This window comes from Bos javanicus, chromosome 2 (genome assembly GCF_032452875.1).
Source record: "Bos javanicus breed banteng chromosome 2, ARS-OSU_banteng_1.0, whole genome shotgun sequence".
NCBI classification, from domain to species: Eukaryota; Metazoa; Chordata; class Mammalia; order Artiodactyla; family Bovidae; genus Bos; species Bos javanicus.
Window position 1 is genome coordinate 100540298 of NC_083869.1, and position 25172 is coordinate 100565469.

At 36.4% G+C, this 25172-nt stretch overlaps 1 protein-coding gene and 1 long non-coding RNA gene across 7 annotated transcripts in view; both read right to left on the reverse strand.

Annotated features, from left to right (window-relative positions):
• Positions 1-4582, reverse strand: part of LOC133228408 (uncharacterized) — a 44375-nt gene extending 39793 nt beyond the window's left edge. The window contains exon 1 of the long non-coding RNA XR_009730194.1: positions 20-4582. This is a non-coding gene — a long non-coding RNA (uncharacterized LOC133228408). The remainder of the gene's footprint in view (positions 1-19) is intronic.
• Positions 1-25172, reverse strand: part of ERBB4 (erb-b2 receptor tyrosine kinase 4) — a 1283620-nt gene that overhangs the window by 1216339 nt on the left and 42109 nt on the right. The window lies entirely within an intron of this gene.

Consider the following 25172-nt stretch of genomic DNA (forward strand, 5'->3'; position numbering starts at 1 on the left):
AAAACTTCAGTCCAAACACAGGTCAATGTACCCCATTTTCAGAATGTTTAAAGTGATTCAGTAGGGAAAAATTAATGTCTTGAAAATGTAAGGTTATTTCTAGAGTTTGTACCAGACACATTTTCTGACACCAGTTTGTTCTCAGTCATTTTTGCTCCAGGTTGAATTCAGATACAAGGATGTCCATTCACAGGCATGACTTGGAAATGAGTTAGTGCAATCAGATTCTCTCTTGAACTAGGATATTCCATTGGGATGAGTAGATAAAGAAGCTGAAAACATGCAGTGAGTTTCACATGTAAGTGCAATCAATAGTTATGAATAAATATAAAATGTAAATGAATAAGAGTAGTTAAATGGTAGCAATATAGGTAAAAACAAATACAGAGAAAAAGACAGACATATCAGGAGAGCTGGGGAAGGGGGAATAAGCAGAGAAACTGGCTTCTTTATTCCTGAGAGCCCTAGGATCCTATTGCCCTGAAAGTTCCAGGTGCCTAGTGCCCTGAAGCCTAGAAGTACCAGTCAAGCCTGACCATTCTGCATGTACCATCCTTACATTTTCCCCAACACCACCATGTTCCATATTAATAATGTCATAAACTGAATGCCACCAAGAACTCCAACTGGACTGGGTTATCAGTTTTCTAAGAATTAAGTAAAAGTTAGCTAAATACACTTTCATCTTAAATATTAACAGAAACCGACATCTCTCCCTAAACTTCCAAAGATTAATTTGTCAGTAGGAATGGTGACCTACTGTCATCTCTTCATCCCTAGTTTGGGGTTCCCATTTCTGCCATATTTTATATATCAACCCTAAATTTCACCTTTAGCATTGTTGTTCATTTTGTATCATGATTGCCTATCTGAGCACCACCCCAATTCCCTTACTCCTCAAAGTGCTACACATTCAAGAGTGTTGGAATGGCCAACTTTATTCAAAGTGTGACCTTATAAGAGTGCAGCCTTACAATAAAAACTTAAATACCAGGCATTCCTATTTTTTTAAAAGTCCCTTAGCCATTCTTATCATAAAAATCAAAATTCTCCCATTATATTCTCAAGCCCCACCTTTCTGCCATGTTACTAGATTCTATTTTACTCCCCTGATTCTCTCCACAAAGCTCCCAGATCCTTGTAAATCTCTCAGAGCTATTTCTTTCTCTTACCATGGCTTCATCTAGACTATGACCAGAGAATCATACCCCACCCTCCATTCCATTACACATGCCAGTTAAACCATATTCCAAAAGATAGCTCCTTTTCTCCCCAGGAGGAATTCTGAGGTTGCAATTTAAGAAAAGCAACTTTTTATGAAAACAAAAGTATCTGACATTGAGTATTTACTGACCAAGTACTTTACTTAATAGTCATTAACTTATTTAATACTTAAGTTTCCCTTATGTTAAAGGTTCTATCAATACTTCTATTTCAGTGACAAGGAAACTTGCCTGTGAAAGTCATCCATGTTCAGTCATGTTTGACTCTTTGCGACCCCATGGACTGTAGCCCACCAGGCTCCTCTGTCCATGGGATTTTCCAGGCAAGAATTCTGGAGTGGGTTGCCATTTCCTCCTCCAGGGGAGGACCCAGGGATCAAACCCACATCTCCTGTGTCTCCTGCATTGGCAGGTGGATTTTTTGCCACTGAGCCACCTGAGAAACCCCAAGGAAACGTACCTAAGGTCTACAATATTAGGAAGTATAGGGTTGAGTCTAAGGTAGAGTCTGAACTAGAAAAGAAACCTCAATTTAAAACCACTACAATTCTGCCTCTGCCTGGTCGCTCCAAATGGAAGCTTTCATAAAAGTGATACGGTGACGACAGCACATATATTTCAAAATTTCTCCAATATGTTTGGTGGACACCATAAGCTCTAGAAATGGTAAAAGACTGGCAGTAGAACACACAGAGATTTTGATGAAAATGAATGTGACTTTAACAGAGGACTTTTATAATGATTTCTGTCTAGTAGGTCACAGTCGGACACAGCAAATCTCCACAGAAACTTCACGTGTTACAAAAAGATACTTCCTGCATTTACGATAGTTCTGTTTTTTTTTTTTTCTGCCATGTTTAGAAGCAAAGAAAACTTATAAAGGTATTTATGCATTTGAGGCCTTCTCAATTAATCAAAGAATTATTAAATGCTTACTTTTTAAAAAAACTTTTCTGGTGTTCCATTATTACTTAGGCGAAGACCTTATTTTCAACTCTGCCTTTAGGCAAATGGACATCAAAGAAAGACAACACATTTAAAATACCTTCTAATGAATTAGGAAAAACAATGTGTTTCATCTATTCAATCAAATGTAACATGTTATTGAATATCTATGTAAAGCAAAGCTTCCTAATGCTTGTAAAATTAGACTTTATTAATATAGGCATACTATCAAGTGCATTTTACTGAGAAGGCACAATATGTAAAAAATATAGCATATTGGAGGTAGCAAAATGTGGCCAGTGTGGCCGGAGTGTAGGGAAGAATAGCAAGCGAAAAGAAAGATAAGATGGCATTAGTTCATGCATGGCTTTCTCAGACAAAGCAGAGAGTTTCAATTTTGTTTAAAGAGAAATGAGAAATCTTTAAAGATAACTGGATAATGTTCTCTACGAAACTTGAAATAACTCTTCTTATCTCAACCATTTAAAGACAGTGCCTTGTGGTATAATATGTGTTTGTCATGGAGTATGTATGGAAATACCGTGTCTGTAAATTGCACTGTGGAGTGCTATTGCTGTGCCAACAACAGGGAGACAGCACCACAGAGAAGCAGGCAAGCACGCCATATGTGCTGCTGGCATCAAGGACGTACTGTACAGTCATGGCATATGCCTTGAGTATCTTAAAATTATGTTGTTGCTAGTTTTACTGCTGGATTTGATTATACATTTAAGTTTATTTGGGAGCCTTAAAAAGAAATGACTTCACACTACTAATCTTATGATTATGCAGTTAGCAACTAATAACAATGTACTATTTACTCAAAAAAAAAAAAAATACACGTGTAGCCAAGGTTCCTAAAGTAGCTTTTGAATTTACCTAACTGTAAACTGCCTTCTCAATTTTTGAGGTTTTAAGAAAAGTATATTTTGAGCAAAATTTAATATCCTGATGTGAAGTCACTTTAAATATCTATTCTGAAACCTTGTCTAATTTTGGATTAAATGTATACATGCATATACGTCCATTATGTGTGCTATATCATAACTTCTATATTGATATTATATTACATACAAATTAGCCCTATAAATTATATATAAGATAACTTATAGGTTATGAGTGTAAGTTACTTATATCTCAAATTACAGATATCACACAAGCACTTGTATGTACACAAACAAATGTATAAATTATTTCTGAAAGCACATTTTGATAATTAACATAAAACATCATTCAAAGTTACAAACTGTTCATTATTTGACAATAAAAACTATTTTAAAAAATAATAAAAACAAATTTTATACCATACAAATTATGAACTCTAACACAGAAAACACAAGGGAAGAAGGATACCATTTAATCCAAGTATAGAGGTTCTAGATAGAAAAATTTTGTCCTAAAAAGGACAAAACAGAAACTCTAACAGGTTGCACTGGCCTTTGAATCAAATTCTAGTTCCTCCATCAAGCATGTGATCAATGGGAAACTTATCCTTTTGAGCCCCAATGTTTTCAGTTCTAAAATGGCAATATACTGTACAAAGCTGTAGCAAGATCAAAAGAGATAATATGTGATATCTAGAAGAAATTCAATACGCATTTTCTCCCCATGTCTTTTGGAAAATTACTCTAGCAGTATGCCATGAAAGAAAGTATTCACAACAATGTTTTCCAAACATGAGGCTCCCACACAATCACTGTCCCCTGCTGCAGAGCTATGAAGTATGTAAGGAAAGCTAGAAAAATAACATTTTCATCAAACATTTTCCAGACCCAGATATGCTTAAAAGCGCTAAGCACTGGCAAATTACATTTAGATATTTAGTTACTGGCTTGTAAGTCTTCTCTACACAAGTCTGGGCATGGTAAACATCAATTAAGCCTTGTGTACCCAAAATGCAAACTTAATAAGGAAATAGTGCACATCATACTTCTCAATAAACCATCTGGAGATTTACTCTCTTTAAGTTTAGGCACAGTTCTCTGAACATTCAGAGTTCATTTTAAACTCTGTTGACACTGACTACTGCAGGATTTCAATTCATAAACATGTTGGTGAATACGATGTGTTTTGCTTGGAAATGGTTGTATGTTGCCTGAGCAAAGTTTAAACATAAAAACCAAAAACAAGCAAACTGAAAATCCCACCAAGCCTTCTGACTGAATGTGTTAAGGTCTGCAGAAATAAATCAATAGCTGGATCTTCTTAGGAAAAGGAATACTTCTTCAGTGAGTGAGAGAATATGAGGAAGGGTTTAGAGTAAGGTGGAATGTAGTGTAACTGTCAATGATAACTTCCATTAATTTGGGTAGCATTTAAGAATTAGATTACTTAAAAATCCTTAATCTCTTTGAATTCTTACCAACATCCTGAGATAAATTTTATTAAAGATGAAAAAATGCAAAAGATTTATTATTTTTATTTTATATTTATTTTATTATTTATTATTTTAGGGAATCACACAAGGCAAATAAACCTTAGAGGTTCAGCAATATATCTGTAGCTAGAGGGAAGTAAAGCTTTTAACTCAACTTCCTTGATGTTTTTTGAGAACTTTTAAAGACTTGATTAAGATCAGATAGTTAGAATCAGACAGGTACTGAACATTTACTACTATTCCCTCGTCTAATATTCATGCCACTATACCATTCTGCCTTACAATGAGAGAAGTAGGACAGGGTGAGTGGCCAGGGACTAATCATCCCATTGCTCTCTGTGAGTTTAAAACAAAAAGACAGGAACCCACAGAGTGACTACTTAACCCACACTACTCTCAGAGCAAAGGTTGCACCATCTGCTGAGTTTCTATCCCCATCTTCCTGTGAAATTAACTGGAACAGATGACTGACATGATGTTCTCAGTGCTCATAATTTTTACAGGAAGAAAATTAAAAAGGTAATTAAGAAATTAACATTCAGGATTTGTAAAGACTCTTGATTATATTTTAGAGGTAAACCTACATCCATCAGATTAACCTCACAAATTTTTTGTATTAGAAATTTTGTTTTATCTTGAGAAAGATTCTTCTGAGTGTGTTTTCCTAATGCTAGGACTTGTTTCTTACCCTAAGTTTTTTAAAAAGTTAGGAGTACTAAAGACACGATATCATAAATTTATGAACTTGCATCTAAAAGAGCAAGCTATTAACCAAAATGCTTTCAGGTCCAATAGCCAATTTTCACATTTCTCCATAGAAAATTATCTATAGTTCAGGGACTAAATGTGGGCTTCCCAGGTAGTGGTAAAGAATCTGGCTGCCAATGAAGGAGACATAAGAGACATGGGTTCAATCCCTGATCCAGGAAGATTCTCTGGAGAAAAAAATGGCAACCCACACCCATATTCTTGCCTGGAGAATCCCATGGACAGAGGGGTCTGCAGGCTACAGTCCACAGAGTCACAAAGAGTTGGATACGACTGACACTACTTAGCATGCACACATGCACACACACAGAGAATAAATGCTTCCCCTCCTCTTTGTCTAAAGATACTGTTCTAATTTGAAGCTGAAGCTCCAAAACTTTGGTCACCTGATGTGAAGAGCCAAATCACTAGAAAATATCCTTATGTTGGGAAAGATTGAAGGCAAAAGGAGATGGGGGCAGCAAAGGATGTGATGATTGGATGGCATCACCAACTCAATGGACATGAGTATGAGCAAACTCAGGAAGACAGTGAAGGATAGGATGCCCGGAGTGCTGCAGTACATGGAGTGACAAAGAGTCGGACACAACTTAGTGACTGAACAACAACAACTCTCCTAATTTAGACTCTAGTTTAGAAAGACCTTCTCCTCTCCCTGGAATCCTGAAAAACTCTCTGGTCTCTTGCTATTTCTGCTATTAATTTCAAAAGCACAGAATCTAATCTTGCCATCTTGCTTCTTAAACATTTTAGTCGCTTCTAGAGTAGTAATGTGTCAATCCACACACTATTTGTGTATTTTTCTGTATGTGTGCTATATTTCAATTTAAAAAAACTGAAACACAAAACTCAGTGTCCTAAATCTCAGTAGTGCCTTGTCACTTGAAATCTTCTGTAATATATTTATTTCACTCAAATAAGGGTACAAGAGTAGAATCGTCTTGAAATGTCAGCATGTCTTACAAATCAAACTCAAAAGCTTGATTTGCTTGTGAATGTTAGGTACACACACAAAAAAAGGTACATTTTCTTCTTGCATGATCCTAGTTTCTAGCATTTTCTCTCATCTTTGTATGAGTTATATATCCATATGCATAATAGTCTATAAAAGATATACTATTCATTGTAAGATAAATGTATGATTGTCAAAAAGCATTGATGTTTTGAAGTTACAAAGTGTTTAATGAGGGGAATTTATTTTTTGTTGCTATTTTTTTCAGCTTCTCATCTGTTCTTTCCTGGATTTTCAGGGAAGATCACTTTAATAGTATAGCACATGTAATAAAAATTATTTGAATTAAAAAACTTTCAGTGTCTCCACCTAGAGGACAAAATAAAATTGTGCTGGTATTGCTTCAACAGCTCTTCAAGATTTAAGCTGCTTTACCATTCCCATCATCTCTGTCTATTTCTTACATCACACATTCTATTATATACACCTTATGCACTTTGGTCATACTAAACCCTATCCTGTCTCTAACACTCCACTTTAACTCTTTCCAGTTTCTGTTTCTTTCACCTGCTGCCTCTGCTGCCCAGAATGGTATGGTAGCCTCTAGCTTTCCCCATCCACAACTTCCAAAATGTAACTAAGCTGGACCAAGTAATCACAGGTGTCCCCTCTCTCTGGTCATAGTGACTATCCCAAAGATGAACTTGTCACCTAAATGCAGCCATTGAAAGTCATTCTCTAATCTTTTTCTCCTAGAGCAAACAGGGATGCTATAAAGTTGGTATTTCATTAATGGAAAAGCCTGGGAGAAGGAAGGTGAGCCAGAAAGTAGCAGAAACAGGAGGTAGAGGGCATTTTGGTAATGTCAGACACTGAAGTTCTAAAAACTCTTCTATTTTGATAGCTCTTTCTTCAGTTCTATCCATTCCAATTCTACCCCTCCTAGTCTGAGAGCTTCCATCTCCAGTTACTTGCAGAGCTAAAGTGAGTCTCTGTTCTGCAGCACCATGCCTTGGTAGGATAAATAAAATATACCTAGCTTTACTTGTCTGCATTCCTAACCAGAACTGTAAACTCTAGGAAGGCATAGATTTATATCAAAACTAATGCCTCCTTTGTGCTTAGCACACAAGAAACAATTGAATACCTATTGAATGAATTATAAAAATGAAATATTCAGAAAAAGAATATAAGAACTGTATGGGAGAGGAGTAAGTAAAGACAACACAGGGACTTCAAGAACTCCAATATGAATATATCAGGAATATCATGGTGTTATTTAAAAGTAAATAAATGTTATAAAAATATATAACAGGTTTTCTTTTAAAATCACACAATGTGCAGTAACAGTCCAGTAATCATACTACTCAAGCAACACTGCCCCTTAAAAATGCAGTTTAGTAGTGTGGAAGCATAATGGAATGGTGGGAAAGCAGAATAGAAAAAATGCTAATAAAATAAAGGAGGAGCAAAAAATGAAAATAAGTTCTTAAGAACATTAAAGTAACTAAGTGGTAATCACTCAGTCGTAGCCCATCAGGCTCCTCTGTCCATGAAATTCTCCTGCCAAGAATACTAGAGTAGGTTGTCTTTCCATTCTTTAGGGGTCTTCCCAACCCAGGCATTGAACCCAGGTCTCCTGCATTGGCAGGCAGATTCTTTTCTGTCTGAGCCACCAGGGAAGTCCAAATGTTAGTTGCTCAGTTGAGTCCGACTCTTTGCGACTCCTTGGACAGTAACCCACCAGACTCCTCTGTCCATGGAATTCTCCAGGCAAGACTACTGGCGTGGATAGCCATTCAGTAAAAATGGAGATAAATTTTAAGCTTTTTATTAAAACTAAAATAGCCTTATGATCACCATGGATATTATACAGGTTACCCAATATATTATACAATCAAGATCCCTCCAACAAGAGGCTCAGTGGGTTTCCAATACGATTCACTTGTGGTGTTTTACTTAGTGTTCAAGATAATCTGAAAGATAAATAAGAACATCACAATGACAACTTTGAAGAGTCAAAACCCAAATGACACATCTTGTCTCACAATTCAGGGACTGAATTTGCAGTCCCCATTGCCACCACGTAGAACTTGATTTACTGTACTGGACTAATGAGAAAAGAAAACTGGGGGATTTAAGACATGGATGAATGAACACCAAGTAAAGTGCAATGACGAAGGTGAGCATTATGAAATACGGGTAGCATTTTGGATGGAGAAGGTAGGAGGAGAACTGAGTCTTCCTTGGGAAGACTGAAACACAAATACCATGAACTGCCAACATTCTGTGCCTATGAGAGTTTGGATCACAGTCACACTGTGAGCACTGACTTGGTTTCAGAAAAATAATACTGCTGCTTTAAGGTAATGTTAATCTAAAATTTTATTGGTTTTATTATTTTTGTATTGATTCATTTTAGTTTTTAGTTTTACAGTTGGAAATAAAGATGTAACATAATGAACTTACAACTAGCTTTTAGGTTATACTATATTAAAAATAACTTTAAAAACCATTAGAATTTAAAGCAGCAATCTAGAGGGCTAGGATGGCCTGGGACGTGGGAGAGAGGCTCAAGAGGGAGGTATCTGTATACCTATGGCTGATTCATGTTGATGGATGGAAGAAACCAATACAATATTGTAAACCAATTATCCCTCTATTAAAAAAATACATTAAAAAATAATAATAAAACAGTACTAGAACGAGGAGACAACCCCCACTTTGGCTTCTTAAAATTTTTTACTTTTAAAGTTTTTGCTATTATTCATATTTACAAAATCTCATTTTTTTAAAACAGTATGAGACTGGAGGCAATTACTAAATTAGATGATCTCTTGATATGTCTTATAATTTTTTGATTCTACAATGATAAAGTGTTGTGACAGAAATACTTGATTTGCTTTGAGGAGAGGAAAGCAAAAGTATCACAGCATTAAACATTCTGTTTAAGGCTATAATTCAGTCATATAAACCATGTCCTAATTATATATTGTCATATTTCTATACAACACGTATCTTCTTCCACTTTTGTTTGCCTTAAAGTTATAACAAACAAAAAATAACTTCCATGTTTTATCTCAAGGGAAAAGACTTCAAAATCCTTATCAGAATCTATAATTAACTTTAGCAAACTTTTTTCCTACAGAAAGAAAATTTAAAATGCAGAAGTGAGGCAATAAAAACTAATGTTTTTTTGGTTGTTTTTTTTTACTTTTTTTTTAAATTTTATTTTATTTTTAAACTTTACATAATTGTATTAGTTTTGCCAAATATCAAAATGAATCCGCCACAGGTATACATGTGTTTCCCATCTTGGAGTCAGTGGATAAGGTGCCAAAACACTTTAGAGAAGAAGAAATTAATATTTACTACATTTCCACTGGCTTAGGCATTTATTTGCTTTATTCAACAAAGGTAGAGACTTCCCTGCTCGTCCAATAGTTAAGACTTCGTCTTCCAAAGCAGGGAGTATAAGTTCAATCCCTGGTTGGGGAACTAAGATCTCACAGGTCTTATGGCCAAAAAACCACAGCATAAAACAGAAACAATATGGTAACAAATTCAATAAAGACTTTAAAAAAAATGGTGACATTCTCAAAATAAAAACAAAATAAAATCGAACTAAGGTATATTGAGAATCTATATGTAGGAGAAACATTCCAAAAGCTGGGAATGCAACCTTGAATATAATCCATACTACACGGCATCAAAGAGATTAGAGTTTAGAAAAGGAGCTAGAGAAACAACACAGGTCAATTACCATGACAGCATAGGAGACTGACATCAAAAAAGTACAATCCAAGCTTAGCCTACAATATCTCTATCTCCAAGATCCCACGTGATGTAGTTACTGTAATTCCAGTTTCACTAATGAGGAAACTATACGCATGATACAAAAAATTATTTGTTTCAAAGCATGACTTTGTTCCAACTTACTTTCTAGCTTCCTTTCTAGCTTCCTTTCTAGGTTACTAAAAAGTAAGTAACCCTTCCTTGGGTTTTCTAAGTGTGTTTCTAAGCGATGACTTTATTAATCGCACCGCTCCCTTTTTACTCTCTTGGTCAAGCTCATCAGAAAAGTAACAACACAAAACCTGCACTTGTCAAGTTGCTTACCTCCACATCAGTCTTCTGTAAAGTGGCTCCAACCCTACCATTTCACCTGCACTGCTCTCAGTTCACTGATAACCTCCAACCTGCCGAATCCTATGGTTAATTTCTAATTGTAATTCTCTTCAACAACTCTGTTATTTGACACTTTGAAATTTTCTGTTTTTCATGAAACTCTCTCCTCTCTTGGCTTGTAAAATACCACTCAGTCTTGCTTTTCCTTTTACTTGTTTTCACTGTTTACTCAGCCTCCTCCCTGGGATCTCTCTCTCTCTCTCTTTTTTTTTTGTCTCTATGTTAAAAGCCATCCAAATAGGACACCTCGAATGTGTCTTTCTACCTTCTCACTCCTTACTACTGAAATAATCCCTAAAGGTTGTGAATTCCTATTTCACAGTGTCATTTGTGAGTTCAGGTCTTTATTCTCTCCCACTTGAAAACTAACAATAGCCTTTTAATTATACTCATCTCTCCAGCTTTGACACCTACAATCCATCACCCACATTGTTGTCCCAGAGATTTTCTAAATCACAAATCTAGTCTGGCCACCTCTTTACTCATGCTCAGGAACAGTTGATGGTTTACAGAAATAAGTTATAGACATTATATTTCAAAGGATCCTATCAAACTCACAATCAGAATTTGGTTTAAAAGGACAGAACTTTGTCAACTAAAGTTGACTTTAGTTAACTTGGACAAACAAGAATTTATTGGAATTTTACCAGATAACTCACTGAATCAATGGTAATTTTGGAGAAGCAAGCTCTAACAAGAACCAGAGAAGGTACACCCCAGATAAATTCCTACCCCAGAGATACTCTGCTTATAATTCCCCCATGATCACAGTGGCCACTGGACACTAACTTGTGAACACTCATTACCTCATTCTGAACTCTTGAAATGATTACAAATATCTTCAAAATCTCTACTGAATCTTCCATTTGTATCATTAGTATTTGACTGGTCATACAGAGGTCAAAGACAGAAAGGAAATAAATCCCACTTTGGAAATAAACCATGATGGATGGCCAGATATTATCATCCATCTTTCATCAGATGATCCCCAAAGAAAAACTGAGTTTCTATGCTAGGTAACTGATGAATGTCAACTCACACCCCATATGGTTCAATCAAAACAGTGGAAACAGTGTCAGACTTTATTTTTGGAGGCTCCAAAATCACTGCAGATGGTGACTGCAGCCATGAAATTAAAAGATGCTTACTCCTTGGAAGAAAAGTTATGTCCAACCTAGATAGCATATTCAAAAGCAGAGACATTACTTTGCCAACAAAGGTCCATCTAGTCAAGGCTATGGTTTTTCCTGTGGTCATGTATGGATGTGAGAGTTGGACTGTGAAGAAGGCTGAGCACCGAAGAATTGATGCTTTTGAACTGTGGTGTTGGAGAAGACTCTTGAGAATCCCTTGGACTTCAAGGAGATCCAACCAGTCCATTCTAAAGGAGATCAGCCCTGGGGGTTCTTTGGAAGGAATGATGCTAAAGCTGAAACTCCAGTACTTTGGCCACCTCATGAGAAGAGTTGACTCATTGGAAAAGACTCTGATGCTGGGAGGGATTGGGGGCAGGAGGAGAAGGGGATGACAGAGAATGAGATGGCTGGATGGCATCACTGACTCAATGGACGTGAGTCTGAGTGAACTCCGGGAGTTGGTGATGGACAGGGAGGCCTGGCGTGCTGCGATTCAAGGGGTCGCAAAGAGTCAGACACAACTAAGTGACTGGACTGAACTGAAGTGAAAGCTAAAGAAAAAAGGCATTAGCAAGTTTAAAGGAATCATTATTAGATATGCTGCTGCTGCTGCTAAGTTGCTTCAGTCATGTCCGACTCTGTGCAACCCCATAGACGGCGGCCCACCAGGCTCCCCCGTCCCTGGGATTCTCCAGGCAAGAACACTGGAGTGGGTTGCCATTTCCTTCTCCAGTTATTAGATATAATGGGCAGAATAAATAGGACAGGCAGCAGTGATCTTTCCCCCTTCTATCCAAAAAGTATATCTGAGACTCATGATTAAAGGTGTTTCTCTGAGCATAGATGCAGATAGTGATATACAGCATATTACCAACCCAACATGACTTGCCTTTCTCTGGGAGCTCACTTTCAGTTGTTTTCCTGCCCTCATACAAGGAATGAGGTTGAACTGAGCTCAGTACATGACTAAATCAGTTGGATACTCACCAAAACAACCCCAATGACCAACACTCACACTTCTAGTTCTTCCATATTTTTCCCTCCCCTAATTCTCAGCCATAAAGTAAGATGAACAGAAAATGGAATACATTTCCTCAAGTCTACTAAGTCAGATGTGAGACAGAAGATGTGTATCCTTTGGCTCATCAATTTTATCTCACAGGGAAGACTTTCCAATATCAGAAATCAAAATATTTATCTTGCCAGGTCATGACAGACAATAAAAATCAACTCTTATTGTACAGTTAAATAAAAACATAATATTATCTAAACCTCAAATACCAGTATAGCTAGGACTCTTTCAGAATAAAGGAAAAACATTATTATATAGAGTAATAAATCTACATAGTTCTTATCTGCTGTATATATTTTTAAAGATTATCTTTCTAAAGTTAGCTAATCATAAACAGGTTGGTTCTATAACTAAATCAGAAGGATTGACTGATCACGAGCAAAAGAAAAGTTATAAATCTCTGCACTGTTTTAGTCCTAAAACATGTAAGGTTTGTAAATCAGTTTATTTCCAAATGTATCTAGAACCTGTTCTATATGAACAGAAATCTATAATATCTATTTTTTTTTATAAAAAAGTAGTAGTAAGAATTTTTATTCCTAGATTCATTGTATTTTACTAATATTTAACTTTACAGAATCAAAGTTGGGACAGCACAGAGGTCAGGCCTTTATAACTCAAGATCCACATTATTTTAAAAGAAATAGGTTCTCCTTCTGACAGGTATAGTAACATGTTGTTTAATTTGTATTTTTCTCTTTGACATCAAAAAACAGCAATTTATTTCACAGAGGTTCAAGATGGAACTTAAGCCTTTAAAAGGGGTGAATTTGGAAAACATTAGGTCTGGAAGAGGACTATCTTAGAAGATAATACCTAATTTCATTGGAATTTTTAAATTTCTCTAAAGAAATTTTAAATATATGGAAAAGCAGATTACTGCCTTTCGTTGATTAACCATCTAGAATTTTCTTTTGAAATTATAGTTTAGAAAACTATTTTGATTCCTAGTATTTAGGATCTATCATTTTTGGAAAACTCATCCTTCAGTTTCTATGATACCTTCTAATTTACAAACTTAGATGCAACATTTTATTTCTTTTGTTACCCTAGCAATATGAACATTCAAAACTATTGACATTCCAAAGAACACATTAAATCTGGATTGTATAAATTTCCTGACCCTGGTCTTCATTTCACAGCATTCCTGAATACTCTCACTGTCATAAGAACAAATAGTCTTTGTTGCACATAAATGTTGCATACAAAGACATTTTCAAACAAATTCTTGAAGTGCCACTTTCAAAAAAATAACAATTTTTTGGCATGCTCTTATAAGCAGAGACAAAATAGACCTATTGGAGATTCAGTACCAAGAAGCAAAAATAATGTAAAGCTTATTAAGACAAATATGAAACTCTGCAAAAAATAAAATAAGGGAAAATAATAAACTGGTTGGAGGTTGAAAGCAATGCACCTATACAAGATTATATACAGCTTCACTGAAATGTGGCTAGCTGAACAAGAGCACTGTTTTGGATTTTAAACAATGGATTTATAAAGAAACAGACTGAACTATAACAGTGTTTGATGACAATCAAAAGGTACATCTATTTGAATTTCTAAAGATTATTATAACACTAATTGTAGTATGGTCACTAAATTAAGTTGAAATTTAAAATAACAGTTTAAAACTCTGTAAGAAATATAAATCCATATACCATAATAGCAATTGCTCGGCCACAAAGAAAGAAAATTCATTAATTTTAATATTAGAATTGATTTTTATAAGTGCGTATGATTTAAATGTAACTGAAAATAGTATTGCTATGCTTTACAGTGAAAAAAATGCTAAATTGTAAATAAAATGAAAAAAGTATCCTAAAGTAACTAACATACATTTAAAATGACCATATGATCAGACATATTGGGTTAGACAAAAAGTTCATTCTGGTTTTTCTGTAAGCTATCATGGGAAAACTCAAATGAACTTCTTGGCCAACCCAATATTATATTGCTCCATCTGTGAAGCTCAGATATAAGGTAAGGTATCAGATCTAGAGAAAGAAATCCTATGTTTCAGGCTTACTGCTCATTACTTTAAGAACTTTAACTAAGTCATTTAATTTTCTTGGTTTTCATCAGCCATTTACTAAAACAGAATAATTGCTTCTGAGCATGAAGGAATATAGAAAACACTTTATAGATTGTACAACACAGAATAAATATTACGAAAAATACTATTATTATAGTATAAGGCAGATAAGGTTAGTTTTATTTCATAGAGTAACCATTCGTTATAACAGATAACACAAAAAACCTAGTCCAATTACAATTATTGAATATTTTTAATGTTAAGAAGTCTGCTAGAATGTTTTCTATTTTAATTTCAATATTAAATTTTTTTTTAACAGATGTGCTCAGTCATTCAGTCATGTCCGACTCTGCAACCACACGGAGGCCTGCCAGGCTCCTCTGTTCATGGGCTTTTCCATGCAAGAATCTTGGACTAGGTTGCCATTTCCTTCTCCAGGGAATCTTCCTGTCCCAAGGATCAAACATGAGTGTCCTGCACCTTTATCACTGAGGCAAATTATTTACCACTGAGTCACTGGTAATGTTGACACTGAAATTGTAGTTGCTCAGTCGTGTCCAACTCTTTGCGACCCCATGGACTGTAGCCTACCAGGCTCCTCCATCCATGGAATTTTCCAGGCAAGAGTACTAGAGTGGGTTGCCATTTCCTTCTCCAGGAGATCTTCCTGACTAAGGGATCGAACCCGGGTCTCCCGCATTGTAGGCAGATGCTTTACCATCTGAGCCACCAGGGAAGTCCACCTGTAAAGTGGACTTACTTTACAGGTGGAGTCACCAGTATAGCCCTGTTTAACAGATATATGTGGTTAACATATTCTGATTATTTGATTCATGTTTTTTGAAATTTAGGTTTAGCTACACTTGTAAAAATAAACAAAAGTAATTATTTAAATAAGTCAACAACAGGGTTTCCCTGGTAGTACCGTGGTAAAGAATCTGCTTACCAATGCAGGGGACAAGGGTCTGATCCCTGGTCTGGGAAGAATCTCACATGCTGTGCAGCAACGAAAGCCTGCCCGCCACAACTACTGAGCCCGCCTGGTGTAACTACTGAATGCTGTGTGCCTAGATCCCGTGCTCCCCAGCAAGAGAAGCCTTCATAATGAGAAACCAGTGCACCACAACGAAGAGCAGCCCCTGCTCACCACAGCTAGAGAAAGCCCACATAGCAATGAAGGTTCAGTGCAACCAAAAATAAATAATAAATAATTTAAGAAAATAAATAAGTCAACAACAAAAGAACCACAGTTTATACACAAAATGACTACTTTCTTATGGGAAGCTGTTTTTATGAGCCCACCTAATGTATACACACACACTCTGTTTTCCATAGTGCCTTTCCCCAAGAAAGCATCTTATGATACATACTCAAATTTGACTTATTATTAACAGTTAATGCAGAGAAATAGACAAATGTAAAAGTATTACACTATCTGGAGATGATGTCCATTTTTCAAGTATTTTTAGTAAAAATATACCCAAGACTTCCAAAAATATTAATTATTATGACATGGTACAGCTCAGATGATAGTCTTCCTACAATGCAGGAGACCCAGGTTCAATCCCTGGGTCAGGAAGATCCCCTGGAGAAGGAAATGGTAACCCACTCCAGTATTCTTGCCTGGAAAATCCCATGGAAGAGGAGCCTGGTGGGCTACACCCCATGGGGTTGCAAAGAGTTAGACACAACTGAGAGACTAACACACAAACTTTGCTAACACTGCATGAGTCCTAATAAATTCACATATATATTAAGTTATATCACTTCAATAAATAGCCTCTATATCAATCATATTTAGGGTACTTAGCAAGTACCTTCCAGATACATAGTTCAAAATTTATAACAATTTTAATACTAGCATTTTTAAAATTTATGTTATTTGAAGTCAGTCAAGGATTAGTGTTAGAATTTACTGAAATCTAATCAATATAATTCTGTCATAATACTACCAAATTTTGTACTGATACTCGTTAAAGCTTTTTCTGTAACTCGGTGATGGTGGTGGTTTAGTCGCTAAGTCATGTCCGACTCTTACCCATGAACTGTAGCCTACCAGGATCCTCTATCCATGGGATTTTCCAGGCAAGAATTTTGGAGTGGGCTGCCATTTCCTTCTCCAGGGGATCTTCCTGAATGTTCGGGAGGCGGATTCTTTACTGACTGAGCTAACAAGGGAAACCTTTTAACTCTGTGACTTTTAGTTTCTTTATGTATTACCTTCAGTACAAAATGGGATTTTAGGTGGTAATCTTAGCATTTTGTTAATTATCCTCTCCAGTCTAAATAAACCCATTTAATTTTTTACTTTTCAAGTAAAGCAGAAATTAGTAACACAACAATAAATCAAAGGAATTGGTTTTATTGTAGAACATTAAGAGAAACACAAGGAAAAATCATATTAAGAATATATACATCACAAAAAACAATGGCCAACAGAATTAATAAATATGTATTAGATAAAAATATTATTCACAGATGACAGATTGATAACAAAGGCAATCTTTCTCCAGGTTTAACCAGGGTAAGAAACAGATTATCTCAATAAGGAAAAGAATCAACAAGTTCATGAAAAAAGGTTATTCTAAGTATCTAAGTATGTTCTCCACCCACTCTTCATATTCAAAAAGAGGTAACTTCGAAATGGACATACAGAAAGACTCCACAGATCCTTAATATTATTGGATACATCTCAAGAAAACAAAAATGCAACAGTATATTAAAATAATTGAATATATTTTTCTTCTTACACAAAAATAAAAACGACCCCAGTTAAAATAAATTCCTAGATATTAGTGACCAACTGAGGTTAATGGTCTGAAGCTATACTTCAGGCAATTAATTCCACCCAGCCATTCATTAATCCTCAGGAAATACCCAGGTCTACAATTGTTACTGCTTCATTATAACCCAAATGGAACCATAAGAGATGAGAACAGCAATGTGATTGGATAATGTACAAAAATTAAGTTCTCCATGAATGCCTTGTACATATTAATTAAAATTGCATCACCCTTAAAAAAAATCCATATGCCTATATTTCTTTTCCATTTTCAGTTCATAATAGCAATAATGACTTTGATGCTGGGCATTTTCTGGAAATTAATAGCCAGTGGATGTTAATGGTCCTTGGCTGTACCTTGGGCCATCCACTCATCCACTCCTCGTTAATCATTAATCCCTATGAAATGCCCAGCTATTGCTTAATTAACTTTATAATGTAGTTAATGCAGATATGACATGATAGAAAGATTTTTATTTTTAAGCTTCCAAAAACAACTTTCAACTCAAAATAGCCTTGCAAAAATCCAATTTCAGATTTCTGAAACATACATGAAAAGTAGGATTAAGAGGTGATGTCAGCAAGATGGAGAGCTTGTTGTTCAGTTGCTAAGTCGTGTCTGATTCTTTGAGACCTCATGGACTGCAGCACGAGTCTCCTCTGTATTCCACTATTTCCTGGAGTTTGCTCAAATTCATGTACATTGAGTTGGTGATGCTATCTAACCATCCCATCCTTTGCCATCCCCTTCTCCTTCAATCCTTCCCAGCATCAGTATCTGTATCAATTAGTCAGCATTTTGCAACATGTGGCCAAAGTACTGGAGCTTCAGCTTCAGCAACAGTCCTTCCAATGAATATTCAGAGTTGATTTCCTTTAGGATTGACTGGTCTGATCTCCCTGCAGTCCAAGAATATTGGATTGGGTTCCCATTTCCTCCTCCTGTGGACCACATTTTATCAGGTCACTTTATTATGACTTGTCCGTCTTGAGTGGCCCTGCATGGCATGTCTGATAGCTTCATTGAGTTACACAAATCCCTTCACTATGATAAGGATGTCATCCATGAATGGGGATGGAGGGCAAGGAAATCCCAATACTCATCTCCCAAAGAAAAATCCCCAAAGTAATAAAACAATCACAACTAGAGAAAATAACTCAGGGAAAGCTCTGGACTATAACAAAGCAACATCAAAAAACCCTATATGGCTCAAAAGGCAAGGATGGGTCACAGAAAAACACAGGAAGCCTATTACCTGTGTCACCCCATCCGTCCAGTACAGAGAAGTTTGGAGCCAGAAAGGATAGCCTCAGAGGAAATTTCACTCCATGGGGCAAGGAGAGCAGGAGAACCCAAGATTCACAACAGTGGAGTTTTGCAGCCTTTGCTCCAGGGGCCTCCCACAGGTTTCACCAACGCTGCTTACACTGACAGACCTGCCTAAAGTTGCCACAGCACCTACTCTCTGTGACTGGAGCTGTTGCCAGAGTGGGACTGGCCCTCAGAAGCCCCAGTCCCTTTTGTGTCCTTCTATCTGGGATGTGAACAGCACAGCACTTCACCACATACAGGAAGGGACTGCTCTGGACTCCACACCATCAGGGCTCTGACCTGTCATGGCGAGGAAGTCCTGCTAATGCTCTAAGCCCAGCTCTGCTATGAACAATTATATGCCAACAAACTGGATAACCTAGAAGAAATGGATACCTTCCTAGAAACACACAGCCTTTATTCACCTTCTACAATATTTAGGGAGGACTGGACAAAGGCAAAGCAAGGCAGAAGTGCTGCAGTCCAAAGGCACAGGCACCCCAGGCATCTCCATCAGCCTCAAGAGCCTGAACTGGCAGCCCTGCTGGGCCACCCTCGTGGTGGGGAGTTTGTAGCTGTGGTTTCCCGAGCTGCTCCAGATACACACCTCGTGGCTCACCCGGATTGGACACAGAGCAGACGCAAAGGGGACAGCAGCCCATGCAGGGCATCAGGTGCACCAGGGAAGGGAGGCAGCAGATCTTGCATGTGGGGGCAAAGCTTCTGGCATGCACCTATGTCACCCACCTAAAAAAGAGTGACTGGATCATGAAGAAACAGACAATCTGAACAGAATAATAATGAGTAAGGAGATTGAATCAAGAATCAAAAATCTCCTACCACAGAAAGGTTCAGAACCCGATGCTTTTACTGGTGAATGCCACCAAATATTTAAATAAGAATGAATGCCGATACTTCTCAAACTCTTCCAAAAAACTGAATAGAAACTCAGTTTAGGAACACAACATCATGCAGATAACAAAGCCAGGGGACACCATAAGAAAACTGCAGACCAATATCTCCGATGAACATTGATTTAAAATATTATCAACCAAATATGAGCAAACTGAACTCAACACTACATTAAAAGACTCATCCAACATGATCGAGTGAGATTTACCCCTGGGATGGAAGGATCATTCTACATATGCAATCAATAAATTTGATATGCCACATTAATAGAATTAAAGAAAAAAATCACTGGAATATCTCAATAGATCCAGAAAAAGCATTTTACAAATCACAACGTTTTTCATAATTTAAAAACCTCTAGTTCAATTCAGTTCAGTCACTCAGTCGTGTCGGACTCTTTGCGATCCCATGAATCGCAGCACGCCAGGCCTCCCTGTCCATCACTATCTCCTGGAGTTCACTCAGACTCACGTCCATCGAGTCAGTGATGCCATCCAGCCATCTCATCCTCTGTCATCCCCTTCTCCTCCTGCCCCCAATCCCTCCCAGCATCAGGGTCTTTTCCAATGAGTCAACTCTTCGCATGAGGTGGCCAAAATACTGGAGTTTCAGCTTTAGCATCATTCCTTCCAAAGAACACCCAGGGCTGATCTCCTTTAGAATGGACTGGTTGGATCTCCTTGCAGTCCAAGGGACTCTCAAGAGTCTTCTCCAACACCACAGTTCAAAAAAAGGAAAATGCTTCAATACAATAAATGGAATATATGGCAGATGCAAAGCCAATATCACATTCAATGGTGAGAGGCTGAAACTTTTCCTTTGAAATCGGGAACAAGATAAGGGTGCCTACTCTGACAACTGTCACTCAACGTTGTACTGGAAGCTTCAGTTAGAGAGAGTAATCAGGCAAAAAAAGTGATAAAAGGTATCCAAATTGGGACAAAAGAAGTAAAATTTTCATTATTTACAAACGATATATCATATCTAGAAAACCCTAATGACTTCAAAAAAACTGTTACAACTAATAAAAAATAAAGTTGTAAGATATAAAATAAATATACGAAAACAACGTGTGTTTCTATACACTAGTAACAAACTATCTGAAAGAGAAATTAAGAAAGCAATCCCTTTTGCAATAGCATATAAAATAATTCTTAGGAATAAATTTAACCAAGAAGGTTTAAGACCTGTACACTGAAAACTATAAGGCACTGATGAGAGACTGAAGAAAACACAAACAGATGGAAAGATATGTCATGTTCTTGGACTGAAAGAAGTAATACTGTGAAAATGTCCATACTACGTAAAGTGATCTACAGATTCAATGTAATCCCAATAAAATATCTAACTGCATTTTTCACAGTTTTTTAAAATTATCCCAAATTTTGTATGAAACCAAAAAACACCCCATATAGCAAAAGCAATCTTGAGAAATAAGAACAAAGCTGACGGTATCACACTAACTTCAAACTATGTTACAAAGCTATAGTGATCATGGCAGTATGGTACTGACATAAAAACAGGCATATAGACCAGTGGAACAGAACAGAGGACCCAGATATAAACTCCTGTATATGTGGTCAATTAATTTTGACAAGGGTGCCAAGTACACACAATGGGAAAAGGACATTCTCTTCAGTAAACGGTGCTAGGAAAACTGGACATCCATATGCAAAAGAATAAAACTGAAACTATGTGTTATACAACTCACAAAATTAACTCAAAATGGATTAAGAACTTAAATATAAAACACATAGGGGAAATAAATATAAAAAACATAAGGGAAAAGTCCAAAAAATTGGTATTGGAAGTGAGACTCCTTAAACTACATAAATTCTGCACAGTAAAGGAAATGATGGATAAATTGAAAAGACAATCCACAGAATGGGAGAAAATATTCACAACCATATATCTACTAAGGGGTTAATATCTGAAATATATAAATAAGTCATACAACTCAAAAGCAAAAAAGTGAATAATTCAATTGAAAAATGGGCATAGGAACCAAATAGACATGCTTTCAAAGAAAACATAAAAATGCCAACAGGTATATGAAAAAGTGCTCAACACCACTAATCAACAGGGAAATACAAATCAAAACACAACAAAATCTCACTTCCCACCTGTTAGGATGGATGTCATCAAAAAGACAAGAGATGACAAATGCAGGTGATGCTATGAAAAAACAGAAGCTTTATAAATTGTTGAGGTGAAAATGTAAAATGTTACAGCCATTAAAGAAAATAGTAAGGCAGTTCCTCAAAAAAATTTAAAACTGAACTAACATATTATCCAGCAAGACCACCCCTGAGTGTATATTCAACAGAAGTGAAATCAGTATCTCAGAGACATGTGCAAGCCAATGCCCACTACAGCATCTTTACAGTAGCCAAGATGTGAAGACAACCTAAATGTTGTTCAATGGGTGAACAGATGGGGAAAATGTACACACACACACACACAGACTCACACACACACACACACAGATATACACCCAATGGGAAATCATTCTCCCATAAAAAAAGAAGAAAATTTTGCCATTCACAACAGCATAGGAAATGCGGAAGGCATTATGCTAACTTAAATTAGCCAGATGAAGAAAGACAAATATTGTATTGTATCACTTATATATGGAATCAGAATGGGAAAAAAAAAATAAAGAATGGTAGTTGACAAGAGTTTGGTAGTTGGGGAAATAGGGTGTTATCTGTCAAAGAGTACAAACTTTCAGGTATCATAAAAGTAAGTTCTAAGGCTCTAATGTTCAGCATAATGACTACAGTCAGTACTGTATGCTTGAAATTTACCGAGAGTAGAACTTAAGCACTGTCACCACACACACACACAGACACATGCCGTCTGCATTAGCTATGTGGGATACGGATGTGCTAATTAACTTGATTTCTGTAATCATTATACAATGTATATGTACATCAAATAATCACACTGTATAATTTAAATATATACAATTATATATTTATATATATTTGTCAATTATTCCTTGATAAAGTTAAAAAAAATTATTAAGAAAGACAAATCTTCTAGTTATGAGACTAGAAAAAAAGGTATAACAAAGCTAATTTTTAATAAAGGATGGTACTCAAACAGTGAAATAATTGTGATAAAATGATCATATTGTTGGACTAGGAAATGGCAACCCCCTCCAGTATTCTTGCTTGGAAAATCTCCTGGACAGAGAAGTCAGGCAGGCTACAGTCCATGAGGTTTCAAAGAGTTAGACACGACTGAATGACTAAGCATGTATATATACATAATCATATTTTTCAATATGATTTACCTACTTTACTTTTTCAAAATTTTAATATGTAATAGAAAAACTCAGCTAAAATGCAGTTCTATTTGCAGCTTTCATAGATTATAAAAATATGATTTTTTTTTCAATTTTATACACATGTGGAGAGACTATTAAGAATGAAAGCTTTAAAAGTTTTGATCTGGAGAGAACAGACATCACTTATTAATGCCACTTTCACAGATGAGGAAAAAGGAAATTCCAAGAAGTAACGTAACTGCCTCTGTAGAACAAAAGGGATGAAGTCTTCTTTCTGTCTCCTCTCTCACAGCTTAGAGCCCTTACACTCTCCTGTGACACTTGGATGCATGGGTTGCATCTCGACCTGTTTGCAGCTTATGTCAAAAGCTATACTTCTAAACTTGTCAAATGACCAACCAGATTTCGTGAACCTAGACGGTGATAAGTAAGTGAGTGTTAGTCATTCAGTCATGTCCAACTCTTTGAGACTCCATGGACTGAAGCCTGACAGGCTCCTCTGTCCATGGGATTCTCCAGGGAAGAATACTGGAGTGGGTTGCCATGCCCTCCTCCTGGGATCTTCCCCAGTCAGAGATCAAACCCACTTCTCTCACGTTTCCTGCACTGGTGGGCAGAAACTAGCACCACCTGGGTGAAGTGTAATCAAATTTTGCTCTTTCGGAGAGATTATTTTCAGCAAAGTTAGAAAAAATTTGACTTTAAAAATTATTAACAGAATTTCAATAGTCGAACAGTCCTTTTAGTTTTTCTTTTATATTTATTTTATGCTTTCCTGTAGTAAAAACATTTTAGGAGAGCCTGAGGTGTAAATGTGCTCGTTATTAAGTTATAACAATGTGTGTTTTTCTCTTAATATTATTCAAGCAGAATATATATTTAAAATATTCAAAATTGATCCAACCTGTAACAAAATTCTAGCAGTGATTTAATAAAAGTATTACTATTTTTTCTCCTTGCAAATCTTAGTTTTGTTCTTGTTTTAATGGAGGCTGAATGTTGAAATTAATGAAATTAAAAATTAATTACAATTAACTTTAGATTAATTTTTTAAAATAATTAAAAATGGAAAGGACTGTGGGAAATAATGTATTTCAGACTGTACTTTAGATATAATCTCAGTCATGGTAAATGATTAACCTAATTTCTTCAGTTACTTATTCTGATGCTTATTTACATTATGATGTTGGTCAAGCCTACTATTTCCACATTAAAACCATAGTGAAATAGAAAAGGAAAAGTGTTGTTTTTAAAGTGAAAACTGTTAAGAAAATCCCCATCCTCTCATCCATGTGCCTTTCCTCTGTGTAGCATTAATCAGGGTTTGGAAAGAGGTTCCATGAGTGGTAACCTCTAAGTTGTGTCAGAGTAGTTTAAACTTGATAAGTTTTAGCACCCATTGTTCCTCAAGGGGAAAAAAGAAACTACCTTAAATTGTGTTAGTTGCTCAATCGTGTTCAACTCTTTGTGACCCCATGGACTGTAGCCCACCAGGCCGCTCTGTCCATGGAATCGAACCATGGTCTCCTGCATTGCAGACGATTCTTTGCCATCTGAGCCACCAGGGAAGCCCTAAACAAAAGAAATTACCTTACATTGTAAACCTACTATTTTAATAGCCTATAATATAGGCATTTTTCAACCCTCAGATCAGATCAGATCTGTCGCTCAGTCGTGTCCGACTCTTTGCGACCCCATGAATTGCAGCACGCCAGGCCTCCCTGTCCATCACCAACTCCGGGAGTTCACTCAGACTCACATCCATCGAGTCAGTGATGCCATCCAGCCCTGAAGGCACATAGTACCTATCTCAAACTATCTGGTCTACTAGATGTTCTTGACAAATGTACTGTTTTCATGCTGCATACAGTTAAACTTTTAAGTTAATCAATGCTTATGATAGAAAGCTACCTGCCTGATCATGTGCTATGGCTCACCTGACAGCACTTGAGAGAGGCCCACTGATGCCTAAAATTAGCCCTGGCACATAATTATAGCCTTCAGGAAAGACCAGCTCTAGAATACATTATCTTGCCTACAAAATCAAGATCCCTTAAATTACATAGATGACTGTCACACATGTGCATAATTGGAAAGTTAGGATTGTGTTTTTATCTGTTAAGCATATGACTTGCAAATGTAACCGTGTAATATATATTACTGTTTATTAACTTACAC